The sequence below is a fragment of the Nicotiana tabacum genome, chromosome 17, assembly GCF_000715075.1.
Source record: "Nicotiana tabacum cultivar K326 chromosome 17, ASM71507v2, whole genome shotgun sequence".
NCBI classification, from domain to species: domain Eukaryota; kingdom Viridiplantae; phylum Streptophyta; class Magnoliopsida; order Solanales; family Solanaceae; genus Nicotiana; species Nicotiana tabacum.
In genome coordinates, this window is record NC_134096.1 from 88,797,702 (window position 1) to 88,812,508 (window position 14,807).

At 39.6% G+C, this 14,807-nt stretch overlaps 1 protein-coding gene across 1 annotated transcript in view; it reads right to left on the reverse strand.

Moving 5' to 3' along the window:
• Positions 1 to 266: 266 nt before the first annotated feature.
• The window catches only part of LOC107795622 (F-box/kelch-repeat protein At3g06240), a 31,092-nt gene continuing 16,551 nt past the window's right edge, over positions 267 to 14,807 (reverse strand). The window contains exon 2 of the transcript XR_001650172.2: positions 267 to 441. The gene's annotated coding sequence lies outside the window, so the exon portion shown is untranslated. The remainder of the gene's footprint in view (positions 442 to 14,807) is intronic.

Sequence of the window (14,807 nt, forward strand, 5' to 3'; positions counted from 1 at the left end):
CGATTTTAAGCTCAAATCAAGTCCAACCAACGAAGGTAAGTTGTTAATGATATTTTGGGTTGATTCTTACTCAATATACATGAGTTGTAATATCATTCTTACTGTCACGACCCAAAATCTAAATCGTCATGATGGTACCTAACCCAACCCGCTAGGTAGGCTAATTAACAATATAATACAATATAATAATACTGATGTGAGTTAAAGATGAGATAACCGAATTTTATACAACTCCCCAAGGACTGGTAGTACAAATCATAAGCGTCTAAGATTTAGATTTCTTTACAAAACTGAATTGAAAGAATTACAACATCTGTTTAGAATGTAAATGAACATAATTTGAATCAAATGCTACCAAGGACTAGTGATAGCCATAACCGGAATGCAGGTACATCTTTCGATCCAGCTCCTGCCGTACTCAGCAACATCAACATCCAACATCTACACGCAAGGTGCAGAAGTATAGTTTGATTACAACCGACCTCGTGTACTCAATAAGTAACAAACCTAACCTTAGGTTGAAAGTAGTGACGAGCTAGAACAAAGGCCGGAGTCCAACACCAATAGCCAACAACAGTTCAAAACAACATAATAAAAGTGATAAAAGAAGTAACTCAGAGATATAATACTCAGCTCGTTTACAGTTCCAGAAAATAGGCATTCTTTTCAAGTGTATCAGTGAAAACCCAAATCTTAAACCGAAATTACCAAAATATGAGTAAGTTTGTAAAACTGTGATTTTTCCCAAAAGTTTCAACAGGTAAATGTTTTATTTTCAAATGGCATGAGGAACAATACATCTCTATGCCTACATGTTAATGTGTACGTGAAGTCATGAATGACGCAATACTGTACATCATGAGGAAACTGTATCTTTATGCCTGTATGTCAAGTGTGCATGTCGAATGTAATACAACACAGTGAATAAACCATATGCATACTCCCAGAGTATCAATTCACTCAGTCATCCAAGTCACTAAGTCCTCACAGTCACTCATTCCTCACAGTCACTCATTCCTCACAGTCACTCAGCACTCGCTCTCGGCACTCACACTCGCACTCAGTAGGTACTTGCGCTTACTGTGGATGTGCAGACTTTGGAGGGGCAATTTCAGCCCAAGCGCTATAATAAGCCAAGCATGGCGTAAATCAATAACATTTGCAGCGGCGAGCAACCTGCTCTCATCATAAATCAATAATACCTGCTGCGACATGCAGCCCGATCCCATCACTATCCTCACAATCAGGCTCTCGGCCTCGCGCATTCATCAATCTCTCCAGTCTCTCGGGATCACAATGTCATGAAAATCAGCCCAAAAATAATGATGTTATGTATTAATAAATGGTAACAGAGACTAAGATATGATATGCATATGAATGCGTATGACTGAGTATGTAATGCAATGAAAGCAGATAACTCAATAGCAATATGACCTCTATGGGTCCCACTAGAATAAGCATGTAGCCTAGACATGGTTTATAACATGGATCATAGCTCAATAGCTCTAGTACGTTGAGATTTTATGCTTACAAATAAGATCAGGTAACTATACAGTACCACAGGAATAACAGAGTCACAATTCATACTGTAACGACCCGACCGGTTGTTTTGAGTATTACACCCCCGTTCCCACATTTACTAAATATTCTGTGTTCAATTATAATCATGTGACTTATCGGAAAGGTTTCAGAATGAACTGGAACACTTAGTTTCAAGATTTAAGGCTTAAGTTGAAATAATTGTTCGGATGATGAATTATGTGCAAACGACCCCGGAATAGAATTTTGATGGTTCCAATAGTTCCGTATGGTGATTTCAGACTTAGGAGCATATCCAGATATTTATTTTGAAGTCCGTAGTTAAATTTGGCTTGGGATGGCGAAAATAGGAAATTGAAAGTTTGGAAGTTTGACCGGGAGTTGACTTTATTGATATCGGGGTTGGAATCCGAATCTGGAAATTGGAATAGGCCCATTATGTCATTTATGACTCATATGTTACACCCCATATTTTCGTACGTGAGAGTACATCATAAGTCAATTGATGTAAGTACAGAAATGAAAATCATCTTTTAAAGTACATAGAGTAAGTTAATCATGTTGTCGTGGAGGTTACAAATATTTAAGATCATGAATAACAAGTACCAAGAGGGTTGGAAGACTTAGGAGCTAAACGAATTGAAAAAAATAAGTTTCATCGAAAGTTGACAAGTTAGAAATGTTATAACATGTACTTTTGGGGTGAGACTAGGGTGCTTAATACGATAAGGAGGTTATGTTACAAGTGTTTTTAGTCGTATGATAGTCGTGTGTTATGTTTTGAAGTCAAACGAGTTGTGGAACAAAAGATGGCAAAGGTCATCACAAGTTACATTCATAATGTGATGAAAATTAGGTCAAATGTATCTTAGATTTTATCCCAATAGACTTAGAATTACAGGATGATCCACCTACTAATCAAAGATCTACTAGTCTAGTTTCTAACTCATTAAACCGTTTGTCGATACGATATTAGCGTAGAGAGATATTAACATTTTTGCGAGACTGCGCAAGCAGCTCCCAATGGAACCCACATAGGTGGTTGATGATTCTCCAACCTTTAAAGATCGGGACAAGGCTCATTTGGGTTCACTTTTTGACCCAACAAGACCCTATACTATCCCCCAAAATACTCTCAAAGTAGCCTCCATGATTCTAGAGTGAAAACCAAAGATAAAGACATGAATCCATCACTAGAAATCTCGTGGTGCTTGATAGATCGTAGTTCTTCATCTTGTGGCTATTTTGGAGTATTTTTAAATGTGAAGTATCCTCAGGTTTCATGTTGTTCTTGTTGATTAAGGTATTAATCAATCGCTCCTTCATATATATTGGAGTTTCAAGGCGAACTACAAGTGTTTACATACCAACTTGAACACCAAAAGTTGATTCTAGAAGAGAATACAACACCTATAGTGTTGTGGTGTCATTGAGGATAGTTGTGGACTGTATTTAGCTGAAATTTCATGTTGTTTCTACTGGTTAAGGTGAGTATAACAACCTACTACATGTGCTTGAAGTTGTTTGTATGTTGGTTGTATTATTTGAGCAAAATACTATAAGAGGAGACTTGAAATAGCTTGAGATGTTATTGTTTTTAATGGACTGTTTTGGGAAGGTTGTTTCCATGAGCTTTAAATGGTTGGAAACGTTGAAAAAGGACTTTCTTATGATGTTGTTATTATAAATATATTTTCTACATGTCGAACTTGTTGTTGGTACTGTGAATATGAAGAGAAAGGACAACATAGCAATGGAAAATTGTACTTGTTATTGTTATTGGATTGTTGGGCTGTTTAAGGGTAAATTAGGAGATGAATAGGAGGTTAGAAGTCCTCCCATTATACTTAATATCATTTTGGATATGTTGTTAAGTTAATGAATGAATGACTTTGGGGTCAAAGGATCAAAAGGGATTCAATTCGAGCTTGTTGTTCGTCATGTTAAATAGTAATTTTGTTGGTGATATTTTTTGCACTTGTTGTTGTGTAGCTTGATTTGTGTTGTGGTGATGAAAGTATATAGGTGAAGTTTGTATGGGTTCTTGTTGGTTTATAAACTTGGTTGCAAGGAAAACAGGGGAGATGCTGTCTGTTTTAATATAAAATAAGATTGTCGTTCGTTGTACTATAGTTGCATCTTTCGTAGCTTAACGATAACATTATTATCGTTGTTGTAGATTGAAGTGCGACGAGAGGAGTTCAACATGGTTATTGGACTGATTGTGATAATGTATTTTAAGGCTAATGCTTTCCTTCATTTTGGCATGATCCCATAACTACATGCGTTTGATAACAAGACATAAAGAGAAGTTCGTATTCCTGAATTTATGTACATTATCCTTGTCTCAAGTTATAGTATTCTCCCTTATCGAGATTTTATATTCAGTTAAGTATTGTCTTCTTCTAGTCGAGAGAGTAGAGGTGTATATATATATATATATATATATATATATATATATATATATATATATATATATATATATATATATATATATACATACAGTATTACAGTATTTTCACCACCATCGAGCTATAATTGGTGGGTAGGCCCCTATTGGACAGTATTACAGTATTTCATCACCATCGAGCTATAATCGGTGGGCAGGCCCCTATTGGGTAACCTCTCATTAGATGGTAAGTTATATACCGAGCCTACTGTGGCCGAATGCCTATGAGAGAGCCCAGAATGGCCGAGATACAAAGCCTAGTATGGCCGAGCGCCTTATAGGGCCGGGCAACTATTTTACTTACCATAATGAGAGAGATGAGTCAGTATCAGCATGTAAGCATATCTTCAGATTCACGTTGTCCACAACCGTGATATCTTTGATGGCTTTGATCTTGTCGGTGTTGATCTCGATTCCCCGGTTAGATACCATGAATTCGAGGAATTTACCCGATCCAACTCCGAACGGATAATTTTTCGGGTTCAGCTTCATATTGTATTTCTTCAATATGCTGAAGGTTTCTTGCAAATGTTTTAAATGGTCTTCTGCTCGTAGGGACTTAACCAACATGTCGTCAATGTAAACCTCCATTGATTTTCCTATTTTTTCCTCGAACATCCGGTTTACTAGGCGTTGGTAGGTGGCACCGACATTTTTTAATCCAAATGGCATTACGTTATAGCAGTACGTTCCATACTTAGTGATGAAGAGGGTTTTTTCCTGATCACCAGGGTTCATCCGTATTTAGTTGTACCCGGAGTAGGCATCGAGAAAACTAAGGATCTCGTGGACGGTCGTGGCATCGATCATGCGATCGATGTTGGGCAAAGGGAAGGAGTCCTTGGGACATGCCTTATTCAAATCCTTATAGTCTATGTACATTTTTAATTTATTCTGTTTATTAGGAACTTCCACTATGTTCCCTAACCAATCCGGGTACATAACCTCCCGAATAGACCCTATTTTAAGGTGTTTAGATACCTCGTCCTTGATGAAAGCATGTTTGACATCAGACTAGGGTCTCCACTTCTGCTTGACCGGGTGGAACTTCGGGTCCAAGCTTAGCTTGTGAGTGGTTATTTCCGGTAGGATCCCTATCATATCAAGGTGGGACTAAGCGAAACAATCTTCGTTAGCTATAAGAAATTGAATGAGTTTTTTTCTGAGCTCCGGGCTTAACCCCGTGCCTAGGTATACCTTTCGATCGAAAAAGTGTTCACTCAGTACGACTTGCTCTAGTTCCTCGACCGTTGATTATGTAACATCAGAGTCATCGGAGGTATACCTAGGACCCGTAGTTGTCACGACCCAAAATCTCACTTGTCGTGATGACGTCTAACTCAATACTAGGCAAGCCAACAATCTCAATAAATCACTATATCAATAAGTTTGAACACATAAAATTTAAATTTTTAACGGAAGAAATCTCACAAATACAGATATAATCACTCCCAAAACCCAGTGTCTATGAGTACTTGAGCATCTAAATGAATACAAAGTCTGACTTATAAAATCACTGTCTGAAAGTATAGAACAGTACAATAACTGAAAGAAAGAAAGTCAAGGTCAGCGGATTTCAGGCAGCTACCTTGATAGTCTCCAACCGATAGTACTCCGAGATCTAATAGTCGCCGTGTCCGAAAGCACCTGGATCTACATACGAGGTGCAGAGTGTAGTATGAGCACAAACAATTCAATAAGTAACAAGACTAACCTCTGGGCTGAAAGTAGTGACGAGCTCCTCAGGTACAATCCAGTATAAATAGTGGTACAAAAATGTGGGCATGCTTTCAAGTTCAACAGTTAAACTCAGTACAAGTGAAATAGATCAATACTGCATGATATGAGGAATATGACATCTCAGTAGAAAGACCTCATGTAAATACTGGTCACAAATCATTCGGTCACTCGGTACTGTTTATGGTCAATTCATCCCAGGGATATTCCATCCCGTATATATATACACATTGACTGGCAATCAGTCACTCAGTACCGTATAAGGCCAATCCAGCCCTGGGGTAATTTATCCCCAAATGTAAATTTTACAAACAAGATCCATGTCCAAGGAAAATGCATCACAATATAAATAAGTAAGGCAAGTCCATGCCCTGGGAAGTCCATCCCGAATATATAATCATCTACGCTCACTGGGGGTGTGTACAGACTCCGGAGGGGCTCCTTCAGCCCAAGCGTGATATAACGAGCCTCAACTCAATTTCTCTAACACGAGGATACGCGGATAATAACATAATTCTTTAATTTTACAACTCCACATCATTTATTTAAGTCACAATTTCTATGGTGCACGCCCACGCGCTCGTCACCTAGCATGTGCGTCACCATGGGTGAATATGACTGAGTGTGAAATGTACATTTTTAAAATAATTAATTTAATAACAACACGACCCCATGGGTCCCAAAATATCGGCACGTAGCCTAATCATGATCTTTAATAAGAGCCTCAGCTCAATTTCTCTAACACGTGGGAAATATTCAGCTAATAACATGATTCTTTAATTTTTTTTTTTACAACTTCACAGAATTTATTCAAGTCAAAACTTCAATGGTGCACGTCCACACGCTCATCAACTATCGTGTGCGTCACCTCCAAACAATTTATATAACACCAATTCCACTACGGACATCCAAATAATTTTTCGGATACGCTCCTAAATCCAAAATCACCATATGGAGCTAACGTAACCATCAAATTTCAAATCCGAAGTCGTTTACACATAAGTCAATATCCGGTCATTTTTTCCAACTTAAGTTTTTAATTATAAGACTAAGTGTCTCATTTCACTCCAAAATCCTTATGGTCCCGAACAAGCTAACCCGATAAGTCATAAAATAACTATAAAGTATAAATTGAGCAGTAAATGTGGGAACGAGGTTAAAATACTCAAAACGATCGGCCGAGTCATTACAGTAGTCATCGTCCTCATCTACCCCTCGTTCTTTCGATTCTGCCGAGTTGGTATCAGTGATTGCTATTTAGTCACGTCTTTGACCATCTGGTTCGAATTCTCCGATATTGAGATTGTGGATATTAGGATCACTTCATCGACCATGAATATTTCTTTTGCGGCCGGTTGTTCCCCAAAAACTGTTTTGACTCAGCTGGGTGTTGGGAATTTCAGCACCTGGTGCAGTATCGAGGGCACTGCTCTTATGTTGTGAATCCATGGCCTCCGAAACAAAGCGTTGTATCTCATATCCCCCTCGATTATATAGAACTTAGTTTCCTATACGGTTTCGGTTACGTTCACTGGTAATGTTACCTCCCCTTTAGTGGTCTCGCATGCCGTGTTGAACCCGTTCAGGACTCGGATCGGAGGTACGATATGGTCCTGTAGGTCGAGTTGTTCCATGACCCTTGATTTGATGATGTTGGCTGAGCTACTTGGATCAATTAACACACGCTTAATTCGAGATTTATTTACGAGTACCGATATTACCAGTACGTCATTATGGGGCTGCATGATCCCCTCAGCATCTTCGTCGTTGAAAGATAAGGTCCCTTCCGGTACGTAATCCCGAGTCTACTTTTCTCTTGTGACAGATACTTTGGTGCGCTTCAGCATCGGCCCCTGAGGAATGTCGACCCCACCGATGATTATGTTAATGACGTGCTGAGGTTCCTCCTGCTCGGTCTGCTTTTGGAATCTCTCTTCCTGAAGTGGTTCTTGGGCCGATCACTCAGGAACTCTCGGAGATGCCCATTGTTGAACAACCGGGCCACTTCTTCTCTTAATTGTCGGCAGTCTTCTGTTCTGTGGCCATGAGTGCCATGATATTTGCACATTAGGTTAGGATTCCTTTGGGATGGATCTGACTGCAAAGGTCTAGGCCATTTGGTATCTTTGATGCGTCCGATGGCAGATACAATAGCGGCGACATCGACGTTGAAGTTGTACTCCAATAATATCGGCGCTCCTTTAGGCCCATCAGCTGTTTTTGCTCATGAATCCCCGGTTGCTTTGGTCTCGGTCACTTATCCTTTCATTTCTCATAGAGTTCCGCCCGGGCCCACTACTTCTTCGGTCTCCATTGTACGGCTGATATCGATCCCTGTTTGATCTCGGTTCGCGATCGATGTCTCTCTTGACTCTGTCGATGGTTCTGACGGGATACAGACCTGAAAGGGGCCCCTAACTGATCATCTTTGACCCTGATTTTTGATTTATATCGGTTATGGACATCGGCACAAGTGATGGCAGTATATTCCACCAGGTTTTGTTTCAAGTGTTATGAAGCCAACGAGCTCCGAATGTTGAGTCCTTGGGTGAAATCCTGAACGGCCCAATCATCAGCGACCGGTGGCAGGTCCATCCGTTCCATTTAAAACCGGGACACGAACTCTCTAAGCATCTCATTATCCTTCTATTTTACTTTGAAAAGGTCTGACTTTCTGGTCTCGACCTTGATAGCCCCGGCATGTGCTTTCACGAAAGAATTTGCAAGCATATCAAATGAGTCAATAGAATTAGGAGGTAAGTTGTGATCCCATATCATAGCTCCTTTTGACAGGGTTTCTCCGAACTTTTTCAACAAGACATACTCGATCTCATTATCCTCCAAGTCGTTCCCTTTGATGGTACATGTATAGGAGGTTACATGCTCATTTGGGTCGGTCGTTCCGTTGTACTTAGGAATCTCGGGCATGCAGAACTTCTTAGGGATTGGCTTTGGAGCCGCGTTCGGAGGAAAAAGGTTTTTGTACGAACTTCTTGGAATCCAGGCCTTTCAATATCGGCGGTGCTCCTGGGATTTGGTCGACCTTAGAATTGTAGGTTTCTATCTTTTGTCATTAGCTTGGATTTTCTTCTCCCCCCATTCTACCCGTTTTGTCAGTTCCTCGAGCATCTTTATGATCTCGGGGTTAGTCCCCGATTCATTTTCATTTGACCTCTCAAGGACCGGTTCATCCTTGTGGGTGACTTCCAGGAGTGGATCAGGTTCAACTCTGCTTGGTGCGCGGCTTTGGTTCTGTAACTGAGCTATCGCCACATGTTGAGCCTGCAACATTTCGAAGATCACCCGTAAATTGATCCCGTATCCTCCAATGTTTTGTGTATTTTGAGCCACCGATCGGGCTCCACCAAGGAAGCTATTCTCGGGGTCGGTAGACAGGTATGTGTTGATAGTCGCATGTGAATTAGTGTCAATCGGGTTCGAGGCCGGAATTCCGATGGGTTCAATGGGTGGTATCTCGTCACCGAGTGCTACGTTGTTATTGTCACCGTAATGACTAGACTCATTGTCAACATGTAGGGGTGCTGATTGAGAGTCTGACATTTTGTATTCTTACCTGAAATCAAAGACAATTCAAAGAACAAGTATAAAATAGTGTGTGTTATGGAGATTTGTATCAAATAACCACTATTCTCCTTAGTCCCATTGTGGGAGCCAAACTGTTTACCCTCAAAATCGGATAACAATTGAATTTATAAGTGGTTTTAAGGATACGTAGATTAACTTGACACAAAATGATAAATTAAGTTGCAATTGAAATAAACAATTATAGAGTAAATGCAAACCACACGAATTGAACAGTCTCAGCATTGGAAGGTTAATCACCCTCAAGTCGGATGCACTTCGATCGGTGCCAAGATACAGAAGAACAAGAGCTTAAAGAGAAATAATAATAATGTATTGCTTTGGAATGTGTGTTACCATGTGTTAAATGAATTATCAGACCCCCATTTATATAGTAGATGAGTTCTACTTTAGGTACAATTTTATAAAAGGTAAAAATCTCTTGATTTCCTGATTGTCGGTTCCTTATTGATACGTGCCGAGATTCCTGCCGCAATATCCGACCGGTCACAGATATTTTGGCCTTCCGTTGGTTATGCTAGCAATATTTCTTCGAACTCGTTCGGGGCTAGGGTCGATTTCGGGATCACTGACTCAACGTTCTCGAAGGCAGGCGTTCTCACCCCGGGTTCTAGTCCGATGGGATTTGGAGTCGATCTCTAGTCCTATATTGCCATGTTCCGAGTCCCGACCTTCCATGTCGTAGACGAACTCGATTTCAACTGTATACAATATTATTTAAGACGACCGAAGTGTAGTCGGCTGGTTAGATTCATAGGCAGGGAAGCATGATATCTCAAGTTTTGTTTGAAGATTGATTGTCAAATCAGATTTAGAACTGTGAGTACTTAGAAGAAAAAGGATGAAATCAGTTGTTCTGCAGCCTTCCCCTGCCCCAAAATGAAAAAGGCCTTACTGTCTGACTCAGATTATCACAATTTTGATATAGCGAATTCGGGCTTACCATGCATGGTCACAGACATGAGAGTTGAGCCAATAATTCAACTTATCTCAGTGGTACTTTCAAAATAGAATGCATGTTGTCTCTTCAAGCCCATCTCTATTTATCACAAATATGTCTTCCTTTCATTTGGAATTTCGTCGAACATGCCTTGAATGAAATTGAGGAAAAAACATACTAATCCAAGTACAGAAGCTCGTTGAACATGTCTTGAAGGAAATTGAAGCAAAAAAAAAACTGATACAAGTGCAGGACAATGCTGACCCACAATATTTATAATATACATATCTCAGTAATCTCAATATGTATGCAAATTGGCAACATCAGAATATGCATGTCCAATACTGGGTAACCAAATGGGGAAAAGTATATTAATAATTCCGCAAGAAGAAGATACAACCGAAATAGGAGAAAATAATAACAACATTTTCAGGCTAAAAACAACATGCTAACTCTAGGAATTGCGATCGAAAACTATAAGACAACAATGAACCAAGAAAAATCACACACATCTATACATCACTTGGTTAAAAACTCACATAAATGCATGTCCAAGGAGGAAGAACAATAAGCTTTAAAATAGAAAATAAAAATAAAAGGAAGATTATCCAAGCTCACCGTAACACTATACAATGCCAATGGTGTCAGTCAACTTGAAACAAAGAGTATAAATATGTCTTTTAAAACTTCCAAATTTCGATAACCAAGTTGGGGGTTCAGAGCACGAGCCTACGATTTAGAAACAGAATTGGGGATTCTTTGATTTACAAAATTTTTGGTTTCTCTTTGGGGAGGTATGGAGAAGAAACAACAAGAATCGGGGAGGAAAAGAGTATTGGGAATAAACCCCCAAAAGAAATAATATTCACGGTAATAAAAGCGGAATAAAAATATATCACCGAGATACGATAATTAACAATAATAAAAGAGTGACAACGACACCAAAATTTTTACGTGAAAAACCCTTTTGAATAAGGGAAAATATCACGGCACCGAGAGGAGCTACTGATATTACTATAGCAAGGAATTTTACACTTTGTAGGTCCGAGTAAAATACTCCAAAGGACACTACAATACTCAAAAGAAATAACCCTCTTTTGATATTCCCACCTCACTACAATATCGCTCACTCTCTATTTTTCTCACATACTATTTTCTTATACACTGTCTGTAAAATCTCACTCTTTCTTTCTCTTTGTTGGTATGTAGAAATGAGAGTCGAAGCTCTCTTTTTATAGCCGAAGTCTCACTCTCTCAAGCCTCCTATATTTGACAATTTACACACATTTTTCCTTCTTTTTCTTCAATGCTAACAATTCAACAACGTTGGCTGCCAAATCAAAGAAATTTCAGCCTAGTATTTTCCTTAGGCACATGCCTATTTCGAATAAGATGGACCTCATCAATCTCTCCCTCCAGTCTCATTCATCTAGAAGAGGTAGCACTGCATTCTAGTTTGAGTGCATGCCGACAAGTTCTTTGCATAGCTCGAACTTGTCTATTGGTACCACCTGGTCAGCATATCCGAAGGATTCTCACTTGTATGGATCTTCTTGACCTGTATAGATGCATCCTCTATTCTTTCTCGAATCCAATAATATCTCACGCCGATATGCATCGTCCTTGCATGATACATGGTGTTTTTGCTCAGGTCTATTGCACTTTGACTGTCACAATAGACGACATACTCGTTTTGATGTAGTCCAAGCTCTCGAAGGAACCGTTTCAGCCAAACTTGCCAGCTTCACTAGCTGCAATATACTCTACTTCAGTTGTAGAGAGTGCGACACACTTCTGCCACCTTGACTGCCATGATATAGCTCGCCCTGAAAATATAAACAAATATCCAGTAGTGGATTTTCTGTTATCAATATCACCTGCTATATCAACTTCTGTATAGCCTTTCAAGATTGGATTAGATCCTCCAAAGCACAAACAATCTCCCGAGGTACCTCTCAGGTACCCGAGTATCCACTTGACTGCTTTCGAGTGTTCTTTTACAGGATTTTCAAGGAATCTGCTAACAACGCCAACTGCATGAGCAATATCAGGTCTGGTGCATACCATTGCATACATCAAGCTTCTGACTGCTGAAGAATAAGGAACTCTAGCCATGTTCCCTTTCTCCTCCACTATTGTAGGATACATCTTCTTGCTCAACTTCAGATGACCTACAAGAGGTGTGTTGACGGGCTTAACACTTTTTATGTTGAAGTGTTGCAGTACGCGTTCAATGTACTTCTCCTGAGATAGCTACAACTTTCTCTTTGCTCACTCTCGAACTATCTTCATACCCAGAATTTATTGTGATGGGCCCAAGTCCTTCATATCAAATGACTTGGACAAATCTCCCTTCAACTTTGCGATCAACTCCTTGTCTTTTACTTCAATTAACATGCCATCCACATACAACAACAAAATAATAAAATTATTGTCAAAAAATATTTTGAAGGATACACATGGATCAGAATAGATCTTTATGTATGTTTGACTTTTCATGAATGAGTCAAACTTCATGTACCACTGTCTTGGTGCCTGCTTCAACCCATAAAGACTCTTATTCAATTTGCACACCATGTGGTTTTTTCCAGCTACTGCAAATCCTTCTGGCGGCTCTATATTAATCTCCTCTTCCAAATCTCCATGAAGAAATGCAGTTTTCACATCCAACTGCTCCACTTCAAGATCTAGGCTAGCTGCTAAGATCAAAATTGTTCAAATAGAAGTTATTTTGACAACATGTTAGAAAATTTTGTCAAAATCAATACCTTTCTTCTGTTCGAAGCATTTAACCACCAATCAAGCTTTGTATCTGACTAGCTTGCCATTTCTATCTTTCTTGAGTTTAAAGACTCACTTACAGTTGGGTGGTCTTGTACGTGCCATTTTTCTGCAGAGATTTCATCTCTTCTTGCATGGCTTTCATCCACTGGTTCTTTTCTGGATGGGACAACACCTCTTTATGACTTCCTGGCTCCCACTCATCACTGGTATCTGTATGACTCTACCCTTGGCCTTTCTGATCTCCTTAGAGGTTGAGGTTGTTCGTCTTCCTGAGTGGGGTGATCCACTTGCTAGACACCATCATCAAGTTGCTCATCCTGCTCAATAACATCATTAGGTTGCTCCCCCTGCTCGGTAACCTCGTCGGTCGTACTTTCTGCACTTGTGGGATAGTTAGAAGAAGAAGGAATCGTAACAAGGTTAGGGATTATACCATTCTTTGTCTTCTCTTACTGGTCATCTACAGTTCCAACTTCACTTTCTCGGAAGTCTACATCTCTGCTTCTGATGACCTTCTTCTTTACAAGATCCCACAATATGTACCTGAACTCTTCATCTCCATATCCGATGAATATGCAGGGAATAGATTTATCATCCAACTTTGTTCTCTGCTCCTTTGGTACATGTGCAAAAGCTCTGCAACCGAACACCTTTAGATGTGAGTAGGACACTTCCTTGTTGGTCCAAACTCTCTCTGTGATGTCAAACGCCAACATAAATGATGGACTCCTATTGATCAGGTAACAAGCAATCTGAACTGCTTCACCCCAGAATGACTAAGGCAGTTTACCCATTCTGAGCATGCTTCTCACCTTCTCAACTATGGTACGGTTCATCCTCTCGGCTACGCCATTGTGCTGTGGGGTTCCAGGAACTATCTTTTCATGTCTGATCCCATGACTTGAACAATACTCTTCAAATTCCCTTGAAGTGTACTCACCTCCATTGTCACTTCGGAGATTCTTTCCACCAGAGCATCAAACTTATGAAAAACTTGAAACACCTGATCTTTGGTTTTCAAAATATAAACTCATAATTTTCGTGAAGCATCATGAATAAAAGTAACAAAATATTTGTTACCACTTATCGATTTAATTTCCATTGGACCACAAACATCAGAATATACCAAATCAAGTATATTTAATTTTCTTTCAGACGATGTCTGAAATGAGACTATGCTGCTTACCAAATAAATAGTAGTCACAAGGTTTTACCATTGTACCTTTGGCATAAGAAATGAGTAATTTTTTGGCAAGAAATGCAATCCCTCCTCGCTCATATGACCCATTCTTTTGTGCCACAAATCTGTAGAAATCTCATCAAGTGCCACGTTCAATTCACCTCTGCATTTGTCTTGTACAACGTACCACGAGCAACTCTCTTTGCAATCACCAATGATCCCTTGGTGAGTCTTCACTTTTGATTTGAAAAATAGTTCTCGTATCCATATCGGTCTAAAGCAATTCTCGAGATCAAGTTCATCCGCAAATCAGGTACATGCCGCATGTCCTTTAGAACTAATGTGCATCCGACATTTGTCTTGATACTAATGTCACTGATCCCCACAATCTTTGAGTAACTCGTGTTACCCATTCTCACAGTTCCAAAATCACCTGCTACATATCTGAAAAAAAATTCTCTTACCGGTGTGGCATGGTAAGATGCTACTGTATCAACCACCCATTCCGACTCTAGACTTGACAAGTGCATGCATTCCTCTTCCTCATTTATAAAGAGGATAACATTAATCATTGT